Source organism: Anguilla rostrata, chromosome 8, assembly GCF_018555375.3.
Source record: "Anguilla rostrata isolate EN2019 chromosome 8, ASM1855537v3, whole genome shotgun sequence".
Classification (NCBI taxonomy): Eukaryota; Metazoa; Chordata; class Actinopteri; order Anguilliformes; family Anguillidae; genus Anguilla; species Anguilla rostrata.
This window is the reverse complement of record NC_057940.1, coordinates 51,754,368-51,780,918: the sequence shown is the minus strand read 5'-3', so window position 1 is coordinate 51,780,918 and position 26,551 is coordinate 51,754,368. Positions and strand designations below refer to the sequence as shown.

The 26,551-nt window shown below is 45.7% G+C and overlaps 1 protein-coding gene across 1 annotated transcript in view; it reads left to right on the top strand.

Moving 5' to 3' along the window:
- The window catches only part of LOC135260412 (cell adhesion molecule 4-like), a 66,475-nt gene that overhangs the window by 5,016 nt on the left and 34,908 nt on the right, over nucleotides 1-26,551 (top strand). The window lies entirely within an intron of this gene.

The following is a 26,551-nucleotide window of genomic DNA, read 5'->3' as shown; positions in this document are numbered from 1 at the left end:
AGGGTCAGAGCGGTGCAGGTCGGGCCCGCACTAAAGCCGAGGAAATTGATCAATGATAGTCCATCAATGTCAAAATCCTGGCGGTTATAATGGCCCGGAGCGTGGGACGCGTAACGGGGATGATCTATTACCCGGGCCGATGATTTGTTGATGTAATGCCGCACTTGATCACTGAAGCGATGCGGTGTAATGAAGTCACTCTGCCCGTGGAGACTGAGGAAACGAGGCTTTAATGTGGCTCAGTGCGTTGTCATGGGACAGTAGGTAGTGTTTATTAATTAACTGTTTAATGTGATCCGGGTTTCCCGGTAGCCGGCGTATAGTAGCTAGTTAAAGACCCTTCCTGAGCCCAATAAATTGAGTGCAGTGCTATAAATACACAAAAAAAAAGCTGAAGAGAAATTGCGTGTCCCAGCAGTGGCTGTTAGACGGAATTTAAGTGGTGACGTTACTGTGGATACCGATCGTATGAAATTACTTGGGGTTTTGGCAGTTGTGCAAAAAGACACAAATGCAGTCGGCGTACCTTGAAGCAAGGTTCTCGCTTTAATTGCATCCTTGAAAAAGCCAGCTGTTGAAGCCGTATGTAAAATATACGGCGTGTAAGTCACCTTCGGCGGTGTAGATTTAGTAGGCGACGAAAACAAAGTGTTAAGATGGGCAGACAGTGTTTTATTGTGTATGTAAGACATTCAGAAGTGAGTGTCACACTTGTGACATACAGTATGTGGAGACGTGGAGTGTATTCTAGATACAAGGTAAATACTTGAAGTCCCTTTTTGGCATGGGGACTGTGTCAAGCAGTTAATGAACAAAATGTTTTAAAAGGGTGAATGGTGACATATGGAGTACATACACATGACCATTCTTCACTGTTCATTCATTTTTAACTCTGAACATGATTTTTTTGGATTATTTTAGTTGTTGTCCATGTCAGTAGAATATGACTGCAATATGACTGAAAGCAACGTAGCAACAGCACATTGAATCTTTTGGATCTCAGTGTCTGGTGCCATGCTACCTGATCCAATCTCGTATTGGTTTACAACACTTGAACCAGGCCCCAGTGTGCCATTAAGTGATACTGTACTTGTAAGATTAGTGCGTGTGCGATTTGTTCAGAGTGTGTTTTTTACGTGCGTTATTTCTGGTTTAATCTTGGCCAGCCGACGACACAACACAGGTACATATTAGCATAAAACCTTGAGAGATACAGTAGGGGCTGGGGAGAGAGTGGGGGTGGGGGGGATCCTTTGGAAGCCATCGTTATTGGGAAAGAATAATCTGTTTCCAATTCATAAGGTCACACTGAGTCATTGTGTCGCAGCCAAATAAAGGCAGCGGTTTGCCTCAGCTGAAAATCGAAAAGCAGCATCGGGTCTGTGCATGAATGGGAGCTCTCACAGGACTTTCTGAGGGGTCATTCCTATATTCCCAGGGTCCTATGTTCCCCAGATTTATATGGCACATAATGGGAACATGACAAAGGGTCTCGTGTTCCCCAGCTCTACATGAAATCGTATCTGTGTTCAGTAGATAGAGACAGAGACAGCAAATCAATGATTTTCTGTCTTACTCCAGAAAACGATGTCAGTTCGGTCTATCAGCAAACAAATGGCTCAGCTATGCTCAGAAGTCCTCAATAATAATAGCATTTTCCAAGAAATTAGGAAAAATTGTTCACAACGTTTCGTCAGATGCAGTGTCTTACTGCTACCACAGGGTGAATTCGTAAGTGTATGCGATGATGAGAAAACCTTCAGTTACGATGAGATATAAAACACTATTCCAAAAGCAAAAATAGACATGTTATACATCGTTAGAAAGCCGTATACTCTCACCTACTGAATAAATGAATTGTCAATCAAGACAGACTGTACTAAAAAGGGCGACAACGCCGTAATCAACACGTGTGATATTACACACAGGGTCATTAGAACATAGGACCCTGGAAACATAGGACACTGGGAATATAGGACCCTGGAAACATAGGACCCTGGGAACATAGGACCCTGGGAACATAGGACCCTGGGAATATAGGACCCTGGGAACATAGGACCCTGGGAATATAGGACCCTGGGAACATAGGACCCTGGGGGGGTGGGAATATAGGACCCTGGAACATAGGACCCTGGGAACATAGGACCCTGGGAACATAGGACCCTGGGAATATAGGACCCTGGGAACATAGGACCCTGGGAATATAGGACCCTGGGAACATAGGACCCTGGGAATATAGGACCCTGGAAACATAGGACCCTGGGAATATAGGACCCTGGGAACATAGGACCCTGGGAATATAGGACCCTGGAAACATAGGACCCTGGGAATATAGGACCCTGGAAACATAGGACCCTGGGAATATAGGACCCTGGAAACATAGGGCCCTGGGCATATAGGGCCCTGGGAATATAGGACCCTGGAAATATAGGACCCTGGGAACATAGGACCCTGGGAACATAGGACCCTGGAAACATAGGACCCTGGAAACATAGATACGCTCCCCTTTCTGAAGCACCGGGCTCTGTCCCGCCACCAGGGTCCCAGTACGCATTTTCGGCTGTCCTGTAGACCCATCATGGCTGAACGACAGGGCTAGTGGGGTTAAAAGAGTGAGGAACGCGTGCCACAGCATTTCGGCGCGCACCCGAGCTCGCGTTTTCACTTCTTGTCAGTTGGTGTTTAAAGGTTCACTGCGTCTGTATTTCACACCTAAGAGATGAAAAGATGCCGGCAGGTTCCGTCAGGCAGAAATATTTTTAACCAAGCGACGGCTTCCTTATCTGCAGTTCCCTCTTACCAGTTTGCCTCTGGAGAAAACAGGCAAACCTTCCTGATAACTGAACTGAATTGAGTGGCTGAGCAATTTATTTAGAGCTGAAGCCATTGTATCAGTGACTCCATATATACTGTTCCACCTGTAAATGCATTATAAAGTTTAAATTATTTACCTGTGATCCCTATTTTATTGTTTTTCTAAGGGAACTATATAAAAATAAAATCTGAAAACCTGCATTCTCCTGAATGCTGCCATTGTACAAGAAGAATTAAACGATAAATAAACCAAATTATGATAATCAAAGAGCACTGTGAGACTATCAACAACTCTTTAATGATAATTAAGTAGAGATATGGTATTATTAATAATGAAACCTCGTAAAAGCCATTTCCCCCAGCAGCAAAAATAATACAATAAACAGACAAATAAATAAATTTGCCATTTAGCAGGTGCTCTTACCCAGCCAGTCAATGGTTACATTTTTCCCACATACCATCCATTTATACAGCTGGATATTTTATGAAGTAATTCGGGTTAAGTACCTCGCTCAAGGGTACGGCAGCAGCACCCCAGCTGGGAATGATTCAAACAGCCTTTGAGTTAAGAGCCACGTTCCCTAGCCGTTATATTACACTGTCGCCCGATAAAGAGTCTGTGGCTGGTTGTGCCGACTGTCAAAAAAAAACAACAGTCTTTTTGTCATGCAGTTTATCAGTTATTGTAGAAATGTCCGCTTACCTCTCTGATTTGATCAGATTTGTGTTTTCTTGCTGCGGATCGCTTGCGTGTGTTGAGCGGGTGCAAATAAACCGGCCTCTCTTTTTCGCCCAATGAAAATGTTGAGAAAGTGTTCCAAAATGAAGCTGGGACAATTATGTCAAGCAGAAATGTTGCTGTTTCCCGCAGCACCAGCAGTTGCCACATTTTTAATTCGAGGCGATAGTGGGAGGTAATTAAAAGAAATTCTACAATGAGTTTGTGTACAGTTCACCAGGCGTTCTGAATGCGATGGCATGTAAAACAATCGGAAGTAAACTCAAATAGGAAAATTAAATTATTATGAGCTTACCGATAATAACGAGAAACAAGGCTCTAGAAATATTAAGGACGGCTGCAGGCAGCCTGTAATTAAGCAGCGGTATCAATTAGACATTAGGCACTTCAAAACGGAGGCTGCACACTTTGCCGTTTCAATTCCTGCTGAGATAAGTACAACTTTGCCCGCAGCCATTGACACCAACACTGAAAGACTCTCACTCTCGCACGCTGAGAGTGATGTCGCAGACAAGCGCTGGAAGCTTGCGACGCGGCTCGGCGAGAGCGCGGGTGGCTCGGCGACATTTTATTAACCAATATTTTTTACCCTTGTTTTTTTTTTTTTTTTTCTTTTATACCGCTCTCAAATGCCCACAAATGCGGCTTCTTTTCGCCCCGTGGTGTGGTCTGCTGGTCGAGCAGCGCTGCTGCCGCGTCAGAGTACCGCACCTCACAAGCAGCTGGCCCTGTTGCAGTTACGTGACATGACACGGGCGGTCCTGGCGACTGAAACCCCCTTCCCCTCCACAGTTGATGCTTCGGCCAATCTCGCATGGCCCCTCCAGAGCTGCTGGCCAGAGCTGCCGCCGCTGACCTGGTTTTGATTCCAGGGTTTTGCTCGAATCTGCCTCCTAACTACTAACTACTGTGACCTCAAAATATGTACTGTCTGCTAAGCATACTGTCTACTGTTCAGTGCCTATGCTTTAGGGCACGATGGGCAGTGTGCAATAAACTGTCGTACTGTGGAAGTGTCGTAAGGCATTCTGCCCATGCTCACGTGTTGTCGTTGTTATTGAAGGAAGATGAAGTAAGTGAAGCTGCGTCCTGTTTTTAAAGTGAAGCCACGAGTCATATATTTATGGGACCAACATGGCTGTTTACTTCCTGAAAAGTATGCTCCTGAATATACTCAGTGACAACATATTATATATTAGATTATATTTTATATATATATAATCCTGGGACTTTAAGTACACTACGAGCATTTTGTCTACTTGACAACTTTCTCATCCAGTGTACTCAACACGTACTCAATAGTAGGCAAGTGTGCTGATTCGGACACTAAACTGCTGGATCCGCCCGACGGAGCCCCCTGTAGGGCCCATATTTTCCTGCCAGTTTTGCTTTTCACATCCTCCTCATCTGCACTCAGTATATATCTGCCCCCCCCCCCCCCCCCGAATTTATTTGACTTTCATTTATCTCGTTATGACTCACTGCATAATCCCTCCCTCTCCCTCCGTAACAAATTTTAATCTTTTCTTTTTTTGCCACGGCCATTTGTATTCCTTTTCCCTCCCAAAAGTTTGAATCGAAAGAGTGTGAGAAATGGGCAGAGTGTAGAGTCAGGGAGAGTATCGCATTAGGGAGAAGCAAAAACCGAAAACAAGCAGGAGCCACAGATTAGTCCTATAAATTTCTCTTGCGAATGTCAGTAGGTGACACAGTGGTAATTGCTTCATATTATTTAAAGACAAAGAAGACTAAATAGAGGGACGCAAAGAGCGAATAAATACCGGCTTTCAATGAAAATGAAAGATGTGTAAGTCTTTAGAAGTTTTAATTGCTGCCCCGGTACTTGCAGAGAAGTGACTGCACGTGGAGCCATTTTGAAGTAGAATGATGCCCGAAAAACAGCTTTTCCCCGTGTTTCTTAAAGACTTAGAAAACAACTGGATTAATGGAGGAAAATGTCCCAGCAAATGTACAGTTGAGGCCAAAAGTTTACATACACGTAGGCTAAAGACATTCAAACTCAATTTTTCACAACTCCAAAAATTTCATGGTACCATACATTCCCTGTGTTAAGTCAATTAGGGTATCTACTTTATTTACATAAGAGGTCATTTCAAAATAAAAGCTAATAGACACATTTATTTCAGCTTTTATGTACTATATCAGATTTTCAGTGGATCAGAAGCAAAAACAAAAGCAAACAACAAAACAACAAAAACACTTTGTTGGTGTTTGGTGGAATTGCCTTTTAATTGCTTAACTTTAATCAAACGCTTGGGGTAGCCTTCCACAAGCTTCTCACAATACTTTGGTGGAATTTTTGCCCATTCCTCCTGACATAACTGGTGTAACTCACTCACCCACTGGTTTGTGGGCCTCTTTGCTCAGACACGCCTTTTCAGTTCAGTCCACAAATATTCTGTGGGATTCAGGTCAGGGCTTTGTGATGGCCACTCAAATACTTTCACTTTGTTGTCTTCAAGCCATTTTGCTACAACTTTGGAGGTATGCTTAGGATAATTGTCCTGCTGGAAGACCCAGTTGCGACCATGTTTTAACATTTTAGCCGATGTCTTGATGTGTTGCTTCAGTATTTCTAGATAATCCTCCTTCCTCATGATGCCATTTATTTTCTGAAGTGCACCAGTCCCTTTTCCAGCAATACATCCCCACAACATGATGCTGCCACCCCCATGCTTCACAGTTGGGATGGTGTTCTTCGGATTAAAAGCCTTACCCTTTTTCCTCCATACATAGCACTGATTATTATGGCCAAACAGTTCAATTTTTGTTTCATCTGACCAGAGAACACTCCTCCAAAAGGCTAGGTCTTCGTCCTGGTGATCACCTGCAAACTTCATTCTGGCTTTTTTATGCCGGTCTTGGAGTAGGGGCTTCTTCCTTGCGCGATAGCCTTTCATGCCTTGGCAGCGTAGGATTCTCATAATGGTGGATGTAGATACTTTGGTACCTGATGCCTCCAACTCCTGCACCAGTTTCTTTGTTGTTGTCTTGGGAATCAGTTGAACCTTTCAGACCAAAGTTCGTTCAGCCCTGGAAGTTCATTTGTGCCTCCTTCCTGAATGATGCAGTGTCTGTGTGGTCCCATTATTTTTCTGAGGTCTTAGCTGAGTTGATGGATTTTCCCATGGTATCAAGGGCATAAAGGCAGTGGCTCTAAATGTAGGCCCTTAGTTGCAGCCACAGGTCTATTTAAATCTGTCTCTAATCGATTGTTTTAAAATGATCTCTGATGTGAACAAAGCAGATGCCCTAACTGACTTGCCGAAAGAAATGTATGGTACCATGAAATGTGCGAAGTTGTGAAAAACTGAGATTTAATATCTTTAGTTGAGGTGTATGTAGACTCTTGGCCTCAACTGTATTATATATACACACACACACACACACACACTGTGAGGACATTATTATTTTCCATTCCAGGAGCCAGCAATTAGCACTATCTGGGCTGGTGGGTGGTATTAGGGTGCTTAGCCACTGTGGATACAGCCTAAGGTCTGGTATTGAATGTGGCCAGCAGTGTGCATAATTGGCCGTGGCGTCACCCAAGGAGAAACGAGCGTGTCCAGCGGTTATGACTGTGTGTTCCAAAACTGAGAGAACAGAGGAAAGAGCATTTAAAAAAAAAAACAAACAAACTGTAGAAAGTGCTAACTGTGACGTCCATCTGCACCAAATTGCTTCACACATCCCAACTGCTCATTATTTTACAGTGCAGCACAGACAGCTCCCCTCTCAACCGAAGGTCATTCCGGAGCGTGCCAAGTCGTGACTCATCATCATCATCATCATCGTGGTCGTCATCATCATCGAATGCGCGGCCGTTCCAGTTCGCTCTCGGTCGGGGTTCTGTCAGAACGCCCCTGCGTGCCCAAGCGCAACGTGTCGCCCTGAGCCTGTTGATCCAGCTCCAAGCGGCCATACGCACGGTAGTCTCACGGGCCTTACGACTCAGGAGCTCGCTGCGTGGCGGGCGCAGACCGGAGGGAACCGGTTCCAGGGGGCCCCTGCGGCCGCACGGGAGAAATGGAGATGGCGGGACACGTGCGTGTGTGGAGAGAGGGTGCTGCCCTTGTTTAGTCGCGTGCGGCACTCATCTGAAAGTGCCATAGCTGCTGGAGACTGTGGGCCAGGGCTTGTGCCCTTGGTTACTGATACTGCCCTCAGCCTACTATTTCAGGCTTTCCCCAGCTTTGTGTAACACACACATACGCACACACACCCAGACACACACACACACACATGCTTATATACACACACACACACACGCGCGCTCACATGACACGGCCATCATACACACACACACACACACACACACACATTCAGATAATCCAGGGGTGTGGTTTTCAATGGTCAATCACTTGAATGAATGTATCCACATTTAGCTAAATGCCACTGTTTCAAACAAATCAACAACTATTCAGATCGCAGGCCTCGACGCCAACAGTAAACGATCCTCCAAAAAGGAAAGCTTTGGAGCCGGAGGACCGGCACCCCCATAGTGCATTGCTTCATCTTACATTGGCCAACATTGCGTCTGCAATTTTGAAATGGAAATCAAATGTGACAGATTATAAATTTACCATTTACCAATCTGTTCATTTTGAGTTAGTTTTCTTCCAGCAGGGAGTCCTTTAATTAAAAATACAAGCTTATCTTCTTGAAACCTGCTTTACCTTTCAAATTCAATATTGGCTCCTTTCCATGATCTAATTGACAATTTGCCAAAACAGTTGCTACAAATGCAATCTTCATAGAGCTTGGATACGAATGTATTGGCCTTCTCCTCCACACAGTATAACTTAGGTCATCAATCGTGACATCACATAAATCTGTAACCGGCATCATGGTGTAGTTTTCGTGGCAGTGTCAAAAACGCTAAAATAAAAATAACAACAAATTACACCAATGGACCGTGTTAAATTTAATTGATATACAGAAGTGGAAAATGGAATGCATTTTTTTTTCCTGTGATCATCCTTTTCCTGCAAATGTTCCTTGTTTTGGTTCCTTAGCTTATTCTGTTGTTCTTGCCCTTCCCTGTTTGTCACCTCTATTTTGCATTCTGTTTTCTATTGTCTCCCCCTGCCCCCCCCCCCACCACCAAGTCTCTCTCGTTCAGCGTGTACTCAGTGGAGTGTGTAGTAATTTGAAACGGTCATAAGAAATAATTGTTCTCCCGAGCTGTAAATGACTTCACTGTGACTCAAACTCAAAATTCACAACAGAGTTTATATCATTACACTTTCTCATTTCTTCATAATCACGTTCTCTCGCTCTCTTTCTCTCTCTCTCTCTGTCTGTCTGTCTGTCTGTAATTCTTCTTGCTCTCCTCTCCTCTCCTCTTGTCCCTTGTCTCTCCCTGAACAATTACTGTTGTAGATTAGAAGCGTAGATGGCTAAATGCAGTGACAATGCATTTGTTTTTCTGTGAGCGTTTTTTTTAAATCTTGGAAGTATTTGCGTAAATTATCTCAACTCGAGCGTACTGGGTAAGCACCAGATGGCGTAATGGGTATGTTACGACCCCTGTCGTATGTTTGTGTTTACATTTTGTCTCTGCGCGCGCGTTTCGTGTTTCGTCATCTGATTGGTCGTTTTCCGTCTTCGGTTACCCCAGTGGAGACGAGCTCTTTGCACTCGCGGTTGGCGGGTTGTTCACACTGATTGCTTTGTTTGACTTTGCATATTTAACCCTATTTTTGTTTGACTCTGATTCCCGTCTAGCCCTTCTCGTTTGCTTGCTGATTCGATCTCGGTTATGACCACTGACCTGTTCCCTTCGACTCCTATTCTTGCCTCAGCCCTTCTGGTTTGTTTGCCCCGTTGTTTTTGTGTTTCTGACCATTCGCTCTCGTATTCGATTCCGATCCTGGCCTAGCCCCTCCGCTTTGTTCGCTGTTTGGGTTTTGTGTTTGACCATTCGCTCGTTCTTGACCTCTTCTCTCGTTTTATCCTTCCGCCCACTGTGTAGTGCTCCGGTTGGTTAGTGTGTTCCCAGCTGGACTACAAATCCTTCCATCGGGACACAGGTTTGTTATTTTGCTTTGTTATTTTTCCTTTATTATTTTTGAAGGTACTCTGGGTGGAGATTTAACACTCCGTCGGGGCTATGCTATTCAGACTGTCGGTTTCAGACTATTGGTCATCTGTCTAAAGTTCAGCATTCAAAGCCACCCTGTGCCCAGAACCCTTTGAAGACTAGCCAGCTTACAATTAGATTTGGATAGGCAGATAGGGAATAAAATTACTCTTTGGTTTGCAGTACGTTTCCCTTACCCATTTCCCACTCATTTCCCTTGAGTCTGACCCTGGACCTGGTCGTAACAGGTATGTTTAGGGATATTACATTGCATTACAGGCATTTAGCAGACGCTCTTATCCCGAGCGACGTACACTGTATCCAGTTATACAGCTGGATATATACTGGAGCAATGCAGGTTAAGTATCTTGCTCAAGGGTACAACGGCATTTGCCCTACCGGGGAATCGAACCTGCGACCTTCAGGTTACAAGACTAGTTCCTTACCCATTATACTGCACTGCTGCCGGATATTTAGCGTGTTTCTCGCTGACGGCAGGCGGCCGCTGATCCGTAATGGCAGCGAATCACGTGTGGGGGCGGGGCTTACGGGCCGTCTCTCGCTGACGCGGGTCCTGTGCAGCGGGCAGCCGATACCCGTGAAGGGGGCGTGACTGGAGGACGGTATGATTTGCACACGCAAGGTGCGCACTTGGTTTAGCTGGCATTCCTCGTGCTGTTTATTCTGCTGGCCTTGTGTCTAGATTTATTTATAAACAGTCCTTGTGCTTTCATTCACACCGGGTTTAATTTATTAAGCTTTCTTTGGCTGGCATCCTTAAGCTCATTATTATATATGGTGCATGTCTTTCATTTTGTTCATTTCACTGTCCTTCGGTTGCTTTCTTCTGTTGGGTTCATGTTGAGCTCTGGCCAGGATGCTATCCTCGTTTCCCTGAATGCGGAAAAAAAAGCCTGGAAATTATGTGTCCCGGTTTTTCGACTTTCTATCACGTTTCCGAGGTCATCGGCGACGGCGCAGCCGCCCGTGTCGCTCCTTCGGCAGAGATAAGTCCAGAGAGCCGGTCCAGGAGGGAGCGAGGACCAGCGATTTCACACCATTATCGGTCCAGAGCCAGGCTCCGCCCAGCATGCGCTGATACACACTGGCTGGTCCTGCGAGACTACCGCGCTAGAGCGAATCCTGGCACCCTCGAGGTCCTGGAACGTAATGATTAATCGGGGGGGGGGGGGGGGGTAACAACAACAGATCCTTCTTCCTGCACTGGCTCATCAATAGTAATGGGTCAGATCACGATGTAGTTGTTCGCCGATTGTCCCTGTTTGTCCTCGCTGAATGTTTACGGTCGTGGAAGCGCGACAACTGGAAGCACGGCTGCAAAAGCCGCGCCACGTCAATTCATCATAATTATTTGTAGCGATGACACGTTGGGTTGAGAAATGAATGGATAATGTTTCCGAGAGTTTTTTTTTTCCATTGTGTAGAATTACGGAATCAAGCCGTCCCCCCCCCCGCGCTGCTGTAATTACCCACGCGAAGCTGTTGCCGGGAAATGAACAGAACTCGGTAAATAAGACGGAGAAAGAAAAAAAACGCTCAGAGAAATAAGGCTGGAAAAACAGTCCTCCAGTTCGAGCCTTCCGCTCCTGCTTTCAGACTGCGCTGGAGTTCCTCGGCGCCGTGGGGGGAGAGTGCTCCGAACGTAATGTTAAAATGATTAAATGTCACCTTTCGAAAATGTCAGACGCAGCCCTTGACAGAGGTACGTCAGCCGCGCCGCCGCCTTTCAAGTGATCCAGCCGGGCGCAGCGCGCTTTTTTTTATATCCGGTCGGCTCCCGGGGGCGCGAGCAGCTGGCGGCTGCGCCGGGCCCCGGTGGAGGCAATTTGGCGCCCGTTTAGCTAGCGAGCCCGCGGCGCAGAACCCGTCTCTCGGGGCCGGGTCGTTCGTTCCCCTGACCGCCGTCGACACCGGGCCTGGCACTGGGCCTGGCACTGGGCCTGGCACCGGGCCTGGCACCGGGCCTGGCACCAGGCCTGGCACTGGGCCTGACACTGGGCCTGGCACCGGGCCTGACACCGGGCCTGACACCGGGCCTGACACAGGGGCCGGGTGAGAGGGCCAGCTGCGGCGTCAGACTTTACCGTAACCAGCCAGTCCACCAGGATCGCGTCCCCCGGTGCGAAGGGGCCTCCGCGCTTCCGGCTGCGGTTACTACCGTTCAGTTTAAATATGGGGAACAATCGCCCTCTTTCCGGGGCTGGCGCTGAGGCTGCGCTCGCTCCGCCCGTGCCTTTACACTTAGAGAGGGAGACGGTCGGTGTCGCAGTGCACGGATAGTCTTTGAGCACTCCCGTTTGTTCTCATTAACGCGGGTCTCTCTCCTCCTTTATTTATTTGTCGCCGGCTCCTCGTATTCCGTGTCCGAGGTAAATATCAGAGATGGCCGCCGGCGTGAGCGCTCCGTGCAGGGCCACGGCCGTCCCTGGGCCGCACAGTTCAAGTTTTAGCGGTTGGTGTGATTTATGTTGGAGCACTTTTCGGGCCACCAAACCCCCAGGGCTGACTCTGGTAAATATTCCTATTTGTTTATGCACAACACTCTGCACATTTCCATATATATTTAGTGAGCTCCATGTTTGTGCCAAAAACATTTTCCTTGACTCTATGCTCCACAATTTTGAATTTCAAATGTAGTTCAGGTGCACCTCCTCACGTTTTATGAAGGGTATTTATATTCATTTTGGTTTCACCATGTAGACATTACAGCATGTTTTATACATAGCCCCCCATTTCAGGGCACCATAATGTTTGGGACATATTAATGGTATGCAAATGAAAGGAGTCTTGTTTAGTACTTTGTTGCATATCCTTCGCACGCAATGACTGCTTGAAGTCTGTGACCCACACACATCACCAGGTGCTGAGTATCTTCTCTGGTGTTGCTCCGCCAGACCTGTACTGCAGTCATCTTCAGCTTCTGCTTGTTTCAGGGGCTAGTTGCATCAAGTTTTCTCTTCAGCATATGAAATGCACGTTAAATTGGATTCAGATCAGGTGAATGACTCGGTCAGTCAAGAATTTTCATGTTTTTGCCTTTGAAAAACGTGTTTGTTGCTTTAGCAGTATGCCTGGGATCATTGTCTTGGTGTAGGGTGGTTGGTGTAGGGTGGGGCACCGTCCAATGTGTTTGGAGGATTTTTCTCGACCTTCAGCCGATAAGAAGCTTCTGTATACGTCAGAATTCATTCTGCTGCTGCTATCAGCAGTTACTCCATCACTGAAGACAAGTGAGCCAGTACCTGTGGCATCCGTACATGCTCAAGCCATAACACCCCCACCACAATGTTTCACGGATGAGGGGGGGTGCTTTGAATCTTGGACAGTTCCTTTAGGCCTCCACACTTTGCTCTCTCCATCCCGGTGACAACAGTCTGCAAGACCTTTTTTCCTGAATTCCGCAGGCTCTTTTAGGTGCTTCTTATCACACTGTGACCTGGGAATCGCGTTTTTCCAGCTAACTCATGGTTTGCACCTTACAGTGTAGCATCTGTTGTTCTGTTTGTGAAACCCTCTGCTGACAGCAATCACTGACACATCCACGCCAGCTTCTTGAAGTGTTTCTGATCTGTTGGACAGGTGTTTTGGGGTTTTTCTTCATTATGGTGAGAATTCTTCTGTCATCAACTGGTCTTCCTTGGTCTACCAGGCCCTTTGTGATTGCTGAGCTCTCCAGTGCTCCCTAGCTTCTGAATGATGGTCCAAACAGTGATTTCAGTAAGCCTAAGGTTTGGCCTATGTCCCTGACTGTTTCCTTTGCTCATAATGGTTTCTTTGACTTTCATTGGCACGGCTCTGGTCCTCATGTTGACAAACGCAAAAAACTGACTCCAAAGGCAATCAAAAGCCTCCATTCCAGACTCGATACTGACAGCTCTTTTATACCTTCACTGAAGACGCAATTGAACACACTTGACTAATCACGCTCGACTAATATGAAAAGTGCTGTAATTTCGACATTGTGAAACTAAAATATACTGTATAAGAATACTCATTGAAAGCTGAGAATCTGAGTGTTTCATTACAAATCTACCATTGTGGAGTACAGAGCTAAATCAAGAAATATATGTCTTTGTCCCAAACATTGTAGAGCTCACTGTATATGTAGTAAAATACAAAGGTATTAGAACCGTGACACAACTTTTGTTGTTTTTGCTCTGTCACTCCGTCTGATTGGATTTGAAATAAAACAATGAATATGGGGTCACAATGCAGAATGTCAGCTTTAATTCAAGGGTATTTATATCCGTGTCGGATAGACCGTGCAGGGATTACAGCCCCTCTTCTATGCGCGTATTTCAAACTCGTGACAGCGCAGTCGCTCTGTTCTGGATTACTGTCATTCTCGCTGTCGTTCGCGCGGATGTCTGCGCGCGCCGCGCGTAGCCGCGCTGTTTTTTCCACCGTCGTTTATCGCAGCGCTCCCAGACCCGCGCTACCTGTTTCGTCTCCTCTACCTCTTCTCTGTCAAAATTACCTCGATGCCTCTCCCCCGACCGCGCTGGCGGTCCGCTCCCTGCCTCTCCAGTCTCATAATGACTCCATTCGCCGTTAGCCGGGGCCATCAGACTTGTATTTTTTTCTTTTTCAGTCCCGGCGAAGACCGAATGCAGATATTCGTGTCTCCGAAGGTTCGTTTTTTTTTCTCCCTGAACGGGTCTCAAGAGGAGGACTGCATCTGTTCCATCTCCCCGTTCCCTCCTTTTCTCTCTGTTTGTCTCTCCCTGCCTCTTAAATTCCCTGCCTTTTAAAGATAAATTCCTGTCAGCCGTTTCTGGAGAAAAAAGGGAGGAGAGGTTCGTTGCGGGAGCGCACCCTCTCTCCATTACTCTGTCTTTCTCTTTACTCCTCTGTCTGAAGACCCCACACAGAAATCAGTGAAATCCCTCAATCTCTTTAACTCCTTACTGTGTCCCTTCCTTCACTCCTCCGTCCATTCGTCATCACCCTGCTGCTGTTGGACGCCCTCTTTCGCCGTCTGTTTTTGCTTTCTTTGCCTCCCTCCATTATTCTCCAGTTAATGAACGGAGCTGTTTGCCTAACCCCTGTATGACAGTTATGCCACTTCCAGTCTTAATGGGCTCGCGGACTGCCTGTGACTCTCTCTTCCGTGACCTCTACCTGTTAGAAGCTCTTCCAAAGATCTTTGGTGCTTCGCTGAAAGCGTTTTTACGCCGAAATTGTATTTTTTTCCCCTCTCCACTCGACTGTTTTTCCATCTTTCCACCCACACTTTCATTTTTCTATGTAATACGCGAAGTGTCTTTCAAAGTCTCCTGCTGGGAATAGCCATTTATTATAGCTGTTATACAATATGCTCTCCAATATCTTCTGAATGTGTCCCTCTCTCTCTCCAGTATTCAACATTTCGTTCTTTCTCTCTCTTTCTTTCTCTCTCTCCATCGCTCTCTCATTCTCACCCACACACACAGACATATGCAGACACACACACATACACACACACACAAACACACGCACACACACCATGTTCTCTCATGCCCCAGCTCTGAAAAATGGGCCTCAGGAGACAGCAGTGTAACTAATGTAGAAGCTGAATTAAATCCTTTTGTGAGAATTGACTTTTATTAGTTTGCTGTTGTTCGTATATTTTTACGTGAAAACATTTTATGCGTCTGTTAGTGAATGTCTTGTGTGCATGTGCGTGAGAGCGAGACAGAGGGAGAGTGAATGTGAAGGCACAGCGTAGATATACATGTTTGAATGTTTGTGTTTTGTAGGTTGAAATGTTTGTCCTAATTTTGTGTCAAGGCAGAGAACTCTCTTTTTAGCTCTTCAGATGTTTTTTAATCGCTGATGACACATTATTTCTCGTTATGACGAGCATTCTTCTGAGAGCAACAGCTTCCGTGGAGGACAAGAATACACACTGTAACACCCATATCAGCATTGTTTATATTTTTTTGGAAAACCCCCTTATTATCAGGGTGGTGAAGACTTGAGTAAGAGCTGATACACAATGGCCCTCTCCACCTCTGCATGTCTATTTTTCTCTTTAAAGTACTCGCTCTCTGCATATCAGTTTTTCTTTCTGTGTCTCACCTCCTTCTCCTGGACATTTAATCCCTCTCTCCACTTTCCCTCCCCTCCCATCTTTCTAGTTGGGCCTGCATGCATGTGGAAGTGATAGACGCAGGGATCAAAAATCCTTCATTCCCTTTTATAATTTTCACAGTGGCTTCTCTTGCCAACTCTCTCTCTCTCTGTCTCCCTCTCTCAATTCAATTCAAGTTGCTTTATTGGCATGAAATGCAAATGTAATTATTGCCAAAGCATACATATAAATAAAATGTAGCATACTAGTAATATTAAAATAATAATTATCAATGTAACAACATATGACAATAACAGCAACAACAGCAACAGAAGAAAATCAATCTCTCTCTCTCACTCTCCCCTTCTCTCTCTCTCTGTCTCTCCCTCACTTTCTCTCTCTCCCTCTCTCTCTCTGTGTCCCCTTCTCTTTGTTGCTCCCTCACTCTCTCTCTCTCTCTCTCCCCTTCTCTCTCTTTCTCTCTCTCTGCTGGAAGGGATAATTTGTCACACTTCCGCAGAGTGACGGCGGGAGAGAGGGTTCGATTTGAAGGGACATTGGTCTGTTCCCCCCCCCCCCCCCCACCCCCCCTTTTTGAGAGATGGAGAACATGTGAAGGTTTAAGATGGAGTGCTTTCTCTGTAAGCGAGCCCGGAACGGCGCGCCGCGGTGGAAGGAACGCAGGTCCGCTCTGGGGCTGAGCTGCTCCCTTTCTTCCCCCCGTTCGTTTCTTTCTCTTTTCGTTTGCGCTCCGGGGCTTCTCCTCCGCGCCGCGCCTCGCTCTCAGATCCGCAGACGTTCGCCCTTTCATTCCGTTTTGAGAACCTGCCACCGCTCGATGGTTCTTGCTCGAGGATACGCATGAGCCAGTTGTAAAAATCAACAGCGCGGGCGGACCGACACTCAAACGCTGCAGACGATCGGGTGCCGCTCCCAGTTGGCTGGAATCACACTTCAGTGGCTCGTGAAAGCCGGAAGGAGTCAGGATTCAGATTCGGGTGCTTTGAGTTGTTGTTCATAAGTTCGATCAGCTTGCTGATCACAGGTGAATGAATCCCGACCAAAACCTCTGAAACTCCATTTGCAAGAAGGCAGGTGATTGCATCTGAAACTCTGAGAGATTACATTCTAAAATCTGAGAGATGACATCCTGCAAGAAGGCAGGTGATTGCATCCTAAAGTCTGAGAGATTACATTCTAAACTCTGAGAGATTACATCCTAAACTCGAGAGATTACATTCTAAACTCTGAGAGATTACATTCTAAACTCTGAGAGATTGCATTCTAAACTCTGAGAGATTACATTCTAAACTCTGAGTGATTACATTCTAAACTCTGAGAGATTAAATTCTAAACTCTGAGAGATTGCATTCTAAACTCTGAGAGATTACATCTTGCAAGAAGGCAGGTGATTGCATCCTAAAGTCTGAGAGTTTACATTCTAAACTCTGAGAGATTAAATTCTAAACTCTGAGAGATTGAATTCTAAACTCTGAGAGATTGAATTCTAAACTCTGAGAGATTGCATTCTAAACTCTGAGAGATTACATTCTAAACTCTGAGTGATTACATTCTAAACTCTGAGAGATTAAATTCTAAACTCTGAGAGATTGCATTCTAAACTCTGAGAGATTACATCCTGCAAGAAGGCAGATGATTCCATCCTAAAGTCTGAGAGATTACATTCTAAACTCTGAGAGATTAAATTCTAAACTCTGAGAGATTGCATTCTAAACTCTGAGAGATTAAATTCTAAACTCTGAGAGATTACATTCTAAACTCTGAGAGATTACATTCTAAACTCTGAGAGATTACATTCTAAACTCTGAGAGATTAAATTCTAAACTCTGAGAGATTAAATTCTAAACTCTGAGAGATTGCATTCTAAACTCTGAGCGATTACATCCTAAACTCTGAGATCCCTGTTCCTTTTCTGTTAGAACAAAAAATGGCTTAATCGTCTTAAATTATGTGTACATTGTTATGGATAATATATGTCCATGCAAATATACTGATAATATATTCACAAGTTTTGCTGAAAGTTGTCCTTGGAAGTACTGTGGGATGCAGTGCCACACAGACGTCTCGACTGGTCCACCCTGACCCAGCCCTATGCACCAATCGGATCTGGGGGGTGGGGGGATACTGTGACCCGAGAGAAGGGGGGGGGGCGTTTGATTGCAAAGCAGGAGGGAATGATTGCGATGGCGGCCCGAAAGTGGCCCAGCTACCCAAATGTGGACCCCCTCATCGGGCATCTGTCAGTATTGCGGTACGGCCTGTCCCACTGTGGACACGCGCGTCGCAGAACGGATCCCGAGTGGCGAACCCTCTTCACCTCCATCGCTCCATCACTCCATCTCTCTATCACTCCGTCACTCATCGCTCCATCGCGGAGGCTTCCTTTCTCCTTTCCGCCCACTTCTCATTCTCTCGCTGTCTCTGCTCTCCGCTCAATTCTACTCGGCATTATTGGCATGGCACATTTGAATATACTGCCGGAGCTTTGCATAACCAAACAGTATAAACACACTGAATTACGGGACGGCAGGCTATATTTGAAGCCTGTGCTTTGAACTCAGTCTCTCTCTCTCTCTCTCTCTCCCTCTCCCCCCTCTCTCTCTCACTCTGTCCCCCCTACTCTCTCCCATCTCTCTCTCTCTCTCTCGCCTACGCCTGGCCTCTCTCTGTACGTCTCTAGTTTGGCGTCTTGATTGAGCTGTGCGTTAGATGTGAATCAGACCGGCTCTCATCTTTTTCCAGGGACGGAGTGAAGGCAGGATGTTGCATGAGCCCCACTCTGGCCAGTCAGGGCAGGAACTTGTGGGGAATTTGACCGTCCCTTAGATTTAACAAAATGGCGGCTAGTAGAGTGTCCCCCCACAGAGAAGCTCGCAGTTCCTAAATGCCCCGTGCTTGGTAAGCAGTGTACAGCGCTGGCCGGTGCGTGTGACACACCCTGCTCCCTTTGAAGCGTGCGGAGAGGTGAGGCAGGTCCACACACCTCAGCGCTCACGGACTTCACGGATGGGATCGTTTGTCCGCTTCACGCCGGTGATCTTCATTCCCGGTCCTGGTGGGCCCGCAGGGTCGGCTGGTTTTTTTGTTTTCGCCTCGATGTCAGTCAACCGGGTTTGGACCCAAGGAACCAGGCGAGGTGAGTTAAGTGTAATCGACTGATCAATTAAGTGCCGGGTAACGACCCAAGCCCAGAGGAGCCTACAGCCTGCCAGGACCAGGAATGAAGATCACTGGTTTATTACTGTTAGATTCTGAATGCCAGGGGATGTACACTGTATAAGATGTTTGGCTCTCCCAATGGAAAACTCTTCAGTAACTGTAATACCAACATAAATGGCTTGTCACCAGAGGTTACATTACCTTACATTACAGGCATTTAGCAGACGCTCTTATCCAGAGCGACTTTTACACAACTTTTTACATAGGATTTCACATTGCATTCGTTTATACAGCTGGATATATACCGAAGCAATTCAGGTTTAAGTGCCTTGCTCAAGGGTACAACGGCAGTGTCCTAACCCAGGAATTGAACTTGTGACCTTCAGGTTACAAGACCAGCTCCTTTCCCATTATGCTACACTCCTTACCCTGCTTAGATTAGTAATCCACAGAGCCCCTAAAGTTGAGCAAACAGAAAAGTGCCATTGCAATCAGTTACTTAAGAATTTTAAATTGGGAGTAGCAAAATAATTTTTCACTGTGTAGAATACAATACGGTTGAGCCGTATTGTACGTGCTTTGTGATGAACCCAGTGCCAGGACGGCTATGGCTGGTGTGGCGTGAAACTGTCAGTCTTTTTACTGCGAGCCAGTCCATATCCACCATGCTCTACCAGCGGCCTGCGTGCGTGACTTCAACAAACGCTGCTTGAATTTGAATGAAATTGGTGGCGACGAAAATTGGCTCATGAATAATTCACGTCGCGGCAATGTCGCGAAAATTGTTGGGCAGAAATGCTGACATTTTGGTGGAAGCTTGTGAACGGTGTAAAATACAATGGGAGTGAAATCGGGAGGCAGAGGAGAGAGAGAGAGAGAGAGAGAGAGAGAGAGTCAAGTCAAGAGGAGGCCGACAGACGAGGAGGGACAAGAGCAGATTTTAGTGAGAGCGGGAGCATGGATGTGACGGAGACGGGGTGAGAGGTGGGAACAATTCAGAAATGCGAAATATTCAGGAGGGAAAAATCAAAAGTGCAGCTCCACCGCTCTAATATTTTTGTTTCCTCTTGAGAGTCTTTTTTTTCTTTAGAGTTTAAAACAGCCCCTGTACAAGTTACTGAACTGACTGTATGCAGCCTTAGCAATTACATGCACTCACTCCCACACACACATGCATGTATGCACACCTGCACCCACACACACACAGACATACGTACACATACATGCAGACACCCACACACACATGCGTGCACACGCAGACACACGCACACACACACACACATACATGCACACACACCCACACATGCATGCAGACACCCACACACACGTGCGTGCACACACACGCACACACATGCATGCACACACACAGACTTGCACGTGCAGGTGCACTGCCCCAATTTAGTGAACAAAGGAACGCATTTGCAAATGTGAATGTTCAGATGTAAACGTGAAGAACAGGCCCCACACATGATGTGATCAATCCTGCCTAGAGGAAAATTGATACATTTTCCACCCAAAGCAAACATGCACTTTGAGCTGCATTTTACCACTCGAACGATGTCATTACCAGAGCAAGTTACCATTTAAATGAAGTGAAATCAGGAAACGAAATCGAAATTCAATTCATGAATTTAAAGGTTTTTGTAATAGCATTTTCTTGTGAAGATGTCCCAACTAATTTATTGAATTTAAATGAATTTCCCGAATTGACTCCATTGAAACTGAATCTACCTCAGCTCCGTGTGCGAATGGTTTATGAGGTAGACTGATTTAAAACTGGTTTACCACATGAGAGACTACACAGTCCCTGGTCTAGGTAATTGCTTAATCTGTGGAACTGGGGCTTAATGGCTCTTTTGGTCCATTAGAAAAGGGACAGAGCGTTCCATTTAAAGCCACAGAATGTGCCATCTTGGATATTTAGAGAGTCTTTAGTAGCAGTCCGTCCGTTTAGTAATCGTTCGTTCAGTAATTGTCCGGCTGCTGTCTCTGTGGAGGAACCCTCTGCTCTCTCACTGCTTTGTATTTTTCCTCAGGTTGCTAAGGGGCAAGGCCCTATTAAATTAATATATTTAAATAAAATATGCGTGCTGTCGTTATGGTGGAACACTTCACACCGCATGGGCCAACGCACTTATTATTGCTACTTTCAGATGTGGCAATGTATACATTTTGAAATGTGAAATATAGTTATCGTTTTTATATTTTCAAAAAAAAGACTGGATATTTACAATGTGTTTCAGCATGTACCATATAGATAATGGTATATAGAGTGTGCGCCGGTATGTTTTCTGATTCTGTTGACAAGCGTGCGAATGAGAGTAAGGTGGTCGTCAGGGTTATTGAGTCAGGGAATAGAAGTGTGCACTGCATGATAGAAATCTCATTTCTATTACTTTTTTTGGTTGAGGTGAGACAGTTTGACTCAATTAAAGATTTGACAGTAGAGTAAGACAACTTCACTTGCCAAGAAAAAAGTAACTCAAAACAAGCTAAGGTTTTCTACTTGGATTTTGAGTCTCAATATAAGACTGAAACAGACGTTTTCACATTGTGCGTTGATGTTGGAAGGTGGGCTGGGTTAGAGAGGAAGCAGGAACGTGTAGAGATGAAGAGGATGAGATGAAGAGGGAGAGATGCATCGATCGATTGTTTGTCTCGTGATGGGTATGAATCCATAAGTGGGCATGTATTAATCTTGGGCGATGTCAAGTGATGTCATCAATGGCGCATTTGTGAGCAAACAAATGAAATACCGTTTTATTAGGGTATTGATAGCGGCTTACCCAATCAGAGGTGTGGAGGCCGTTAGCGCTGATGTTGCTTCGACTATGTCATATCAAAATTGTATTATGTTCTATTGATGTGTCATGCTATCACGTGAAGAATTAAGTTTATTCACTGAATCCCCCAACCATTATATTATCATCCATGTTCTGCTGGATGTGCATAAAAGACATCCCAACTCCTCCTACTCTACATCCACAGTTAACAGTCATTGAATCCATGGGGAGACTGAGAAATAGAGCGAGAGAGGGGGAAGTTAAATAGTCTGAGAGAAGAAGGAAAAATGGTTGTCGTCAGTGTGACTGAAGGGCGACGCAGTATTGGGATCAAAGTCTGGCAATGTTGCGACACTTAAGATGAAATTCACTAATGTGAGCGTTTCAAATTGAACGGGATTGGGGGGCAACTGTTGGTTTATAGCTCAGCGTTCCGCCTCTCATTTCCTGTCTGCGGACAGCCGCGGTACAGAAGCGTACGCTCGGGATGGAGTGCTCTGTGGAGAGAATACCGATGGAGGTGCGGCGATACAGGATATTACCCCTCAAAGGTCTTTAATACACACAGTCGATCATTCTCCTAATCTCCACCTCCCACTTCTCCCTCCCCAACTTTAATCACAACTTTTTTCCCCCTCCATTTAATAGTCCCTTCCGCTCCCTCTCCCCCTCCCTCTCTCTTTCTCTATCTGCCTACCTGCCGCTCTCTCTCAATTATTTTTTTTCTTCCCAGGTCCGTTCCTCCTCGTGTTGTTTACAGACTCTCCATTAGGTTAATGAATAAATTAGGACGCATCGCCGTCTCTCGCTCGGTTTCAAATTCGAAAACGTTGTTTGCCGCTACTTTGCTAATTATACATCGTCATAGCAACCTGACGAAGAACTAAACGTTTTCCGGGAACATCATGCCGTGTGCAAACAGTGTGCTTAATTGATTTATTTTTGATCGAGCGCCTGCTAAAAGATTTTCGGATATGCACTCTGTGCACTCGATGCACAGTTTCTTTAGCTCAACGATCATGCTCTCGTTGTCTGTCTTACTTCAGAAGCCCATCCCCCGTGCTCCTCCCCTGGGTGTTCTGGTTTAAAACTGCATCGAGAAAAGAGCTGTGCTCCAAGCAAGTGTACAGATTTTTTTTTTTACATTGCAGTTGGAACTACTAATAATTTAAGTTATATATAATAATAAGTATTATTATCATTGTTATTCACTATGCAGATATCAGGGCACCTACCTCTTGCATATACACTACACGGCCAGAAGTATGGGGACGCCTGAACATCACACCTATACTTTGTGTGCTCGTTGAACGTCTCATTCTGAAAGCATGGGCATTAATGGTGGGTCCCAGCTTTGCTGCTATAACAGCCTCCACTCTTCTAGGATGGTTTTACACTAGCTTTTGGACCATGGCGGCAGGGATTCACTTCCATTTAGCCACAGGAGCATTAGTGAGGTCGGGACGTGATGTCGGGCGACGAGGCCTGGCTCGCGTTCGGCGTTCCAGTGGGGGTTGAGGTCAGGGCTCTGTGCAGGGCCAGTCAAGTTCTTCCACACCAAACTCGGCAAACCATTTCTTTATGGACTTCGCTTTGTGCACAGGGGCATTGTCATGTTGAGAAAGGAAAGGGCCTTCCCAAGCCTGTTGCATTCAGATTTGCCTTCACTGGAACTAAGGGGTCTAGCCCAAACCATGAAAAACAGCCCCAGACCATTACATTACATTACATTACATTCATTTGGCAGACGCTTTTATCCAAAGCGACGTACAAAAAGTGCATTTCATGGTCATAGACAACTGCTAAACACAGGTTCAGTAAGGTACAATACTTATTTTGTACAGCTATTTCTAGCCAGGAACACAGTTCACACAGTGAACACTATTCTGACCTAACCTCTACAAACAAACTAGGCAGAAGAATACGCTACAGTATTATGACAAATACAAATTACGAAAAAGTGCAGGGATGGGGCAACATGTAACAAGTGACATGAAGGGGGGGGGGGGTTTAAAGAGTGAAATATACAGCATGGTGGTGGTTAGTCTAGGTATAGTCTGAAGAGAGGTGTCTTCAGGCCACGGCGGAAGATGGGTAGCGAGGGGGAGGTTCGGAGAGGGACGGGGAGTTCGTTCCACCCCTGGGGAGCTAGGGTGGAGAAGCTCTGTGATCCCTTTGGGCGGGTGGGAGTGGTTACAAGGCGCCCTGCTGCCGCAGAGCGGAGTGGTCGAGCAGGCACATAGAATTGAGTCATGTCCTGCAAGTAGATGGGGGCTGTCCTGTTGGCAGCAGTGTAGGCAAGGGTCAGGGCTTTGAACTATTATGCCCCCTGCACCAAACTTTACAGTTGGCAATATGCATTCGGGCAGGTAGCGTTTTCATGGCATATGCCAAACCCAGATTCACCTGTCAGACTGCCAAATAGTGAAGCATGATTCATCGCTCCAGGCATGATTAATTGCACCAGAGAATGCATCTGGGGAGCACAGTGGTGCAGTGGGTACCACTGTTGCCTCATAGCAAGAAGGTTGTGGGTTCAAATCTTGGCTTGGGGCCTTTCTGTGTGGAGTTTGCATGTTCTCTCCGTGTCCGTGTGGGTTTCCTCCAGGTACCTCAGGTTCCTCCCACAGTCCAAAGACATGCAGGTAGGATAATTGGAGATGCTAAATTGCCCATAGGTATGAGTGTGTGAGTGAATGGTGTGTGTGCCCTGTGATAGATTGGCTACCTGTCCAGGGTGTATTCCTGCCTCTTGCCCAATGCTCGCTGGGTTAGGCTCCAGCACCCCCTGTGACCCTGCCCAGGATAAGCAGGTATATATAATGGATGGATGGATGAACTACATTTGCATTCCTTAGCAGACAATCTTTAGAGCAGTTTTTAGAAAAAATTCATTTTATGGACAACTTCAGTTTTAGTACGCTTCTCCAGGGTACAAGAGCAGAACCCAGCCCAGATATCAAACCTGCAGTCTCTGGGTTACAAGCCCCTTCTCTATAACCATTATACTGCACTGGTAGTTTGTCTAACTGTGTGTATGGCCGCGTTGGAGTTATTTGGGCTTGGGTTGAGTCGCTGTGACTTACTGGTACATAGTCTCAGTCGAGACACTGACAGAACGAAACCTTGGGAACTAGTGGCATTTGCATTTCATCTTTGGCCTTAAATTGTAAAATGTTTTACGGCCCTCACAAAACGTTTACCTTTGTTACAGCCATTTCCCTGCTGAGATTCTCATGTTCACTCATTGTGCACAATTGACTGACCAGTAAATATCCTTTAAGGTATGCTCTTCTGGAGCCAAGTTGCCTGGAGTGATAAGTCTGCCTTTTTCAAGATCATTATTTTGTTCTTTTTAAGGTTTGCGCTGCTAAGGCAAGGCCGAGTTCTTTCAGAGTCACGTTCCGTGGCAGTGTATTATTATTTTTGTGTGTGTAGGAGCAACAGCAGAGCCAGGTTTCCTTTGCGGTAAATACAACTGGTTGCATTTGCCACTACACAGCAAAAAGGATAGTGTAAAAAATCATAACGGTCTCATTTATCTCAAAGTAATTCTCCTCAGAGTAAAACCGTCTCCCTCTCCCTCATCAGTAGACTTTGAGTACTACAGTAGGATGCAGCACATTTGTGTTTTTCAGGATAGGTGGTGCCGTGGGGAGGCTGAGTGTAGGCTGGAGGGAGGTGAATTAGTACTTAACAGCATACAAAGATGATGGTGTAACCAATGCTTTATGTTAATTGTGCGTCCTATTGTTTTTCTTTCTCCCTTTGTTTTATATATATATATATATATTTTTTTTTCTTTCTTAATTTTGGTTTGTTTTTGCCATTGGCTGTGTATTGTACAATAAAGGTTTGTTAAAACTCAAAAACACTCCATTCCATTCTTTCTTTCTTTCTTTCTTTCTTTCTTTCTTTCTTTTTCTAAGAGTGTTAAACTCAGCAATGAGGATCGAGGTGCCTCTGCTTCCGCAGCGCGAAACGGCGCTAAAAACCCTTGCGGCGCGCAGCACGTAAAATAACAAGCTAGCCGAGCGGCTAATCGTCTGCCATACGTCGTAGCGCTCGCGCTAACCGGCTTTCGTGTTTGCTTTAATTCTAACCGCAAAGTGAGCACATGCATTGTGTTCACAGCCGGGGCTGCGAAGCTCTCCTGCTGATGATCATTAATTTTCCAGTTTGCCGCCCTCCTGTTCTTTCCCCCTGTACGAGCGTGGGGTACTTGGCGGTTGGCGGCGGCCTGTACCCGGTGTGTTTGCGCGCATTCTGAAAACGGTGCAGCCGCCTCACGTCTGCGATCGATCGATTTTTGTTTCTCATTCGATGGCACGCTTCCTACAAATGCCCAGCTTGCATGCGGTTGTAAGACACCGTTATTTTCAAGAAAAGTAAATAAAAGGTAGAAAATGCACTGTCCAAAATGCACTGACGTTCATTGGAAATGATAATAATAAGTACAATGCAGCGAACAAAGTTTAAAAAAAAAAAAAAACACCAAGGAATCCAGTAGCTGATCTGACACAGTTGATGCACTGGAGTGGTGACATGTTCCGTTGGGGCTTACCTTGCTTGCTGAAACCCTTCCCTCTCTGGGACAAGCTCCACAGTACATCACCGATTGACTGACTCCATACTCTGCTCCCAGGTCACTTAGGTCATCCGCGAAACAACTCCTCTTAGTCCCCCACTCACGTCTTAAAACTAAAGGGGATCGGGCTTTTTCTGTTGCTGCCCCCAGGCTCTCTTGCTTTTAGTGCAGTTTGAGGTTTCCTACGGTTTTCTCCACTCTTAATTTATTTAGTTATTTTTAACATCCTCTCACTGTGTTTTTAATCTGTTGTTGGTCTTATTCAGTCTTT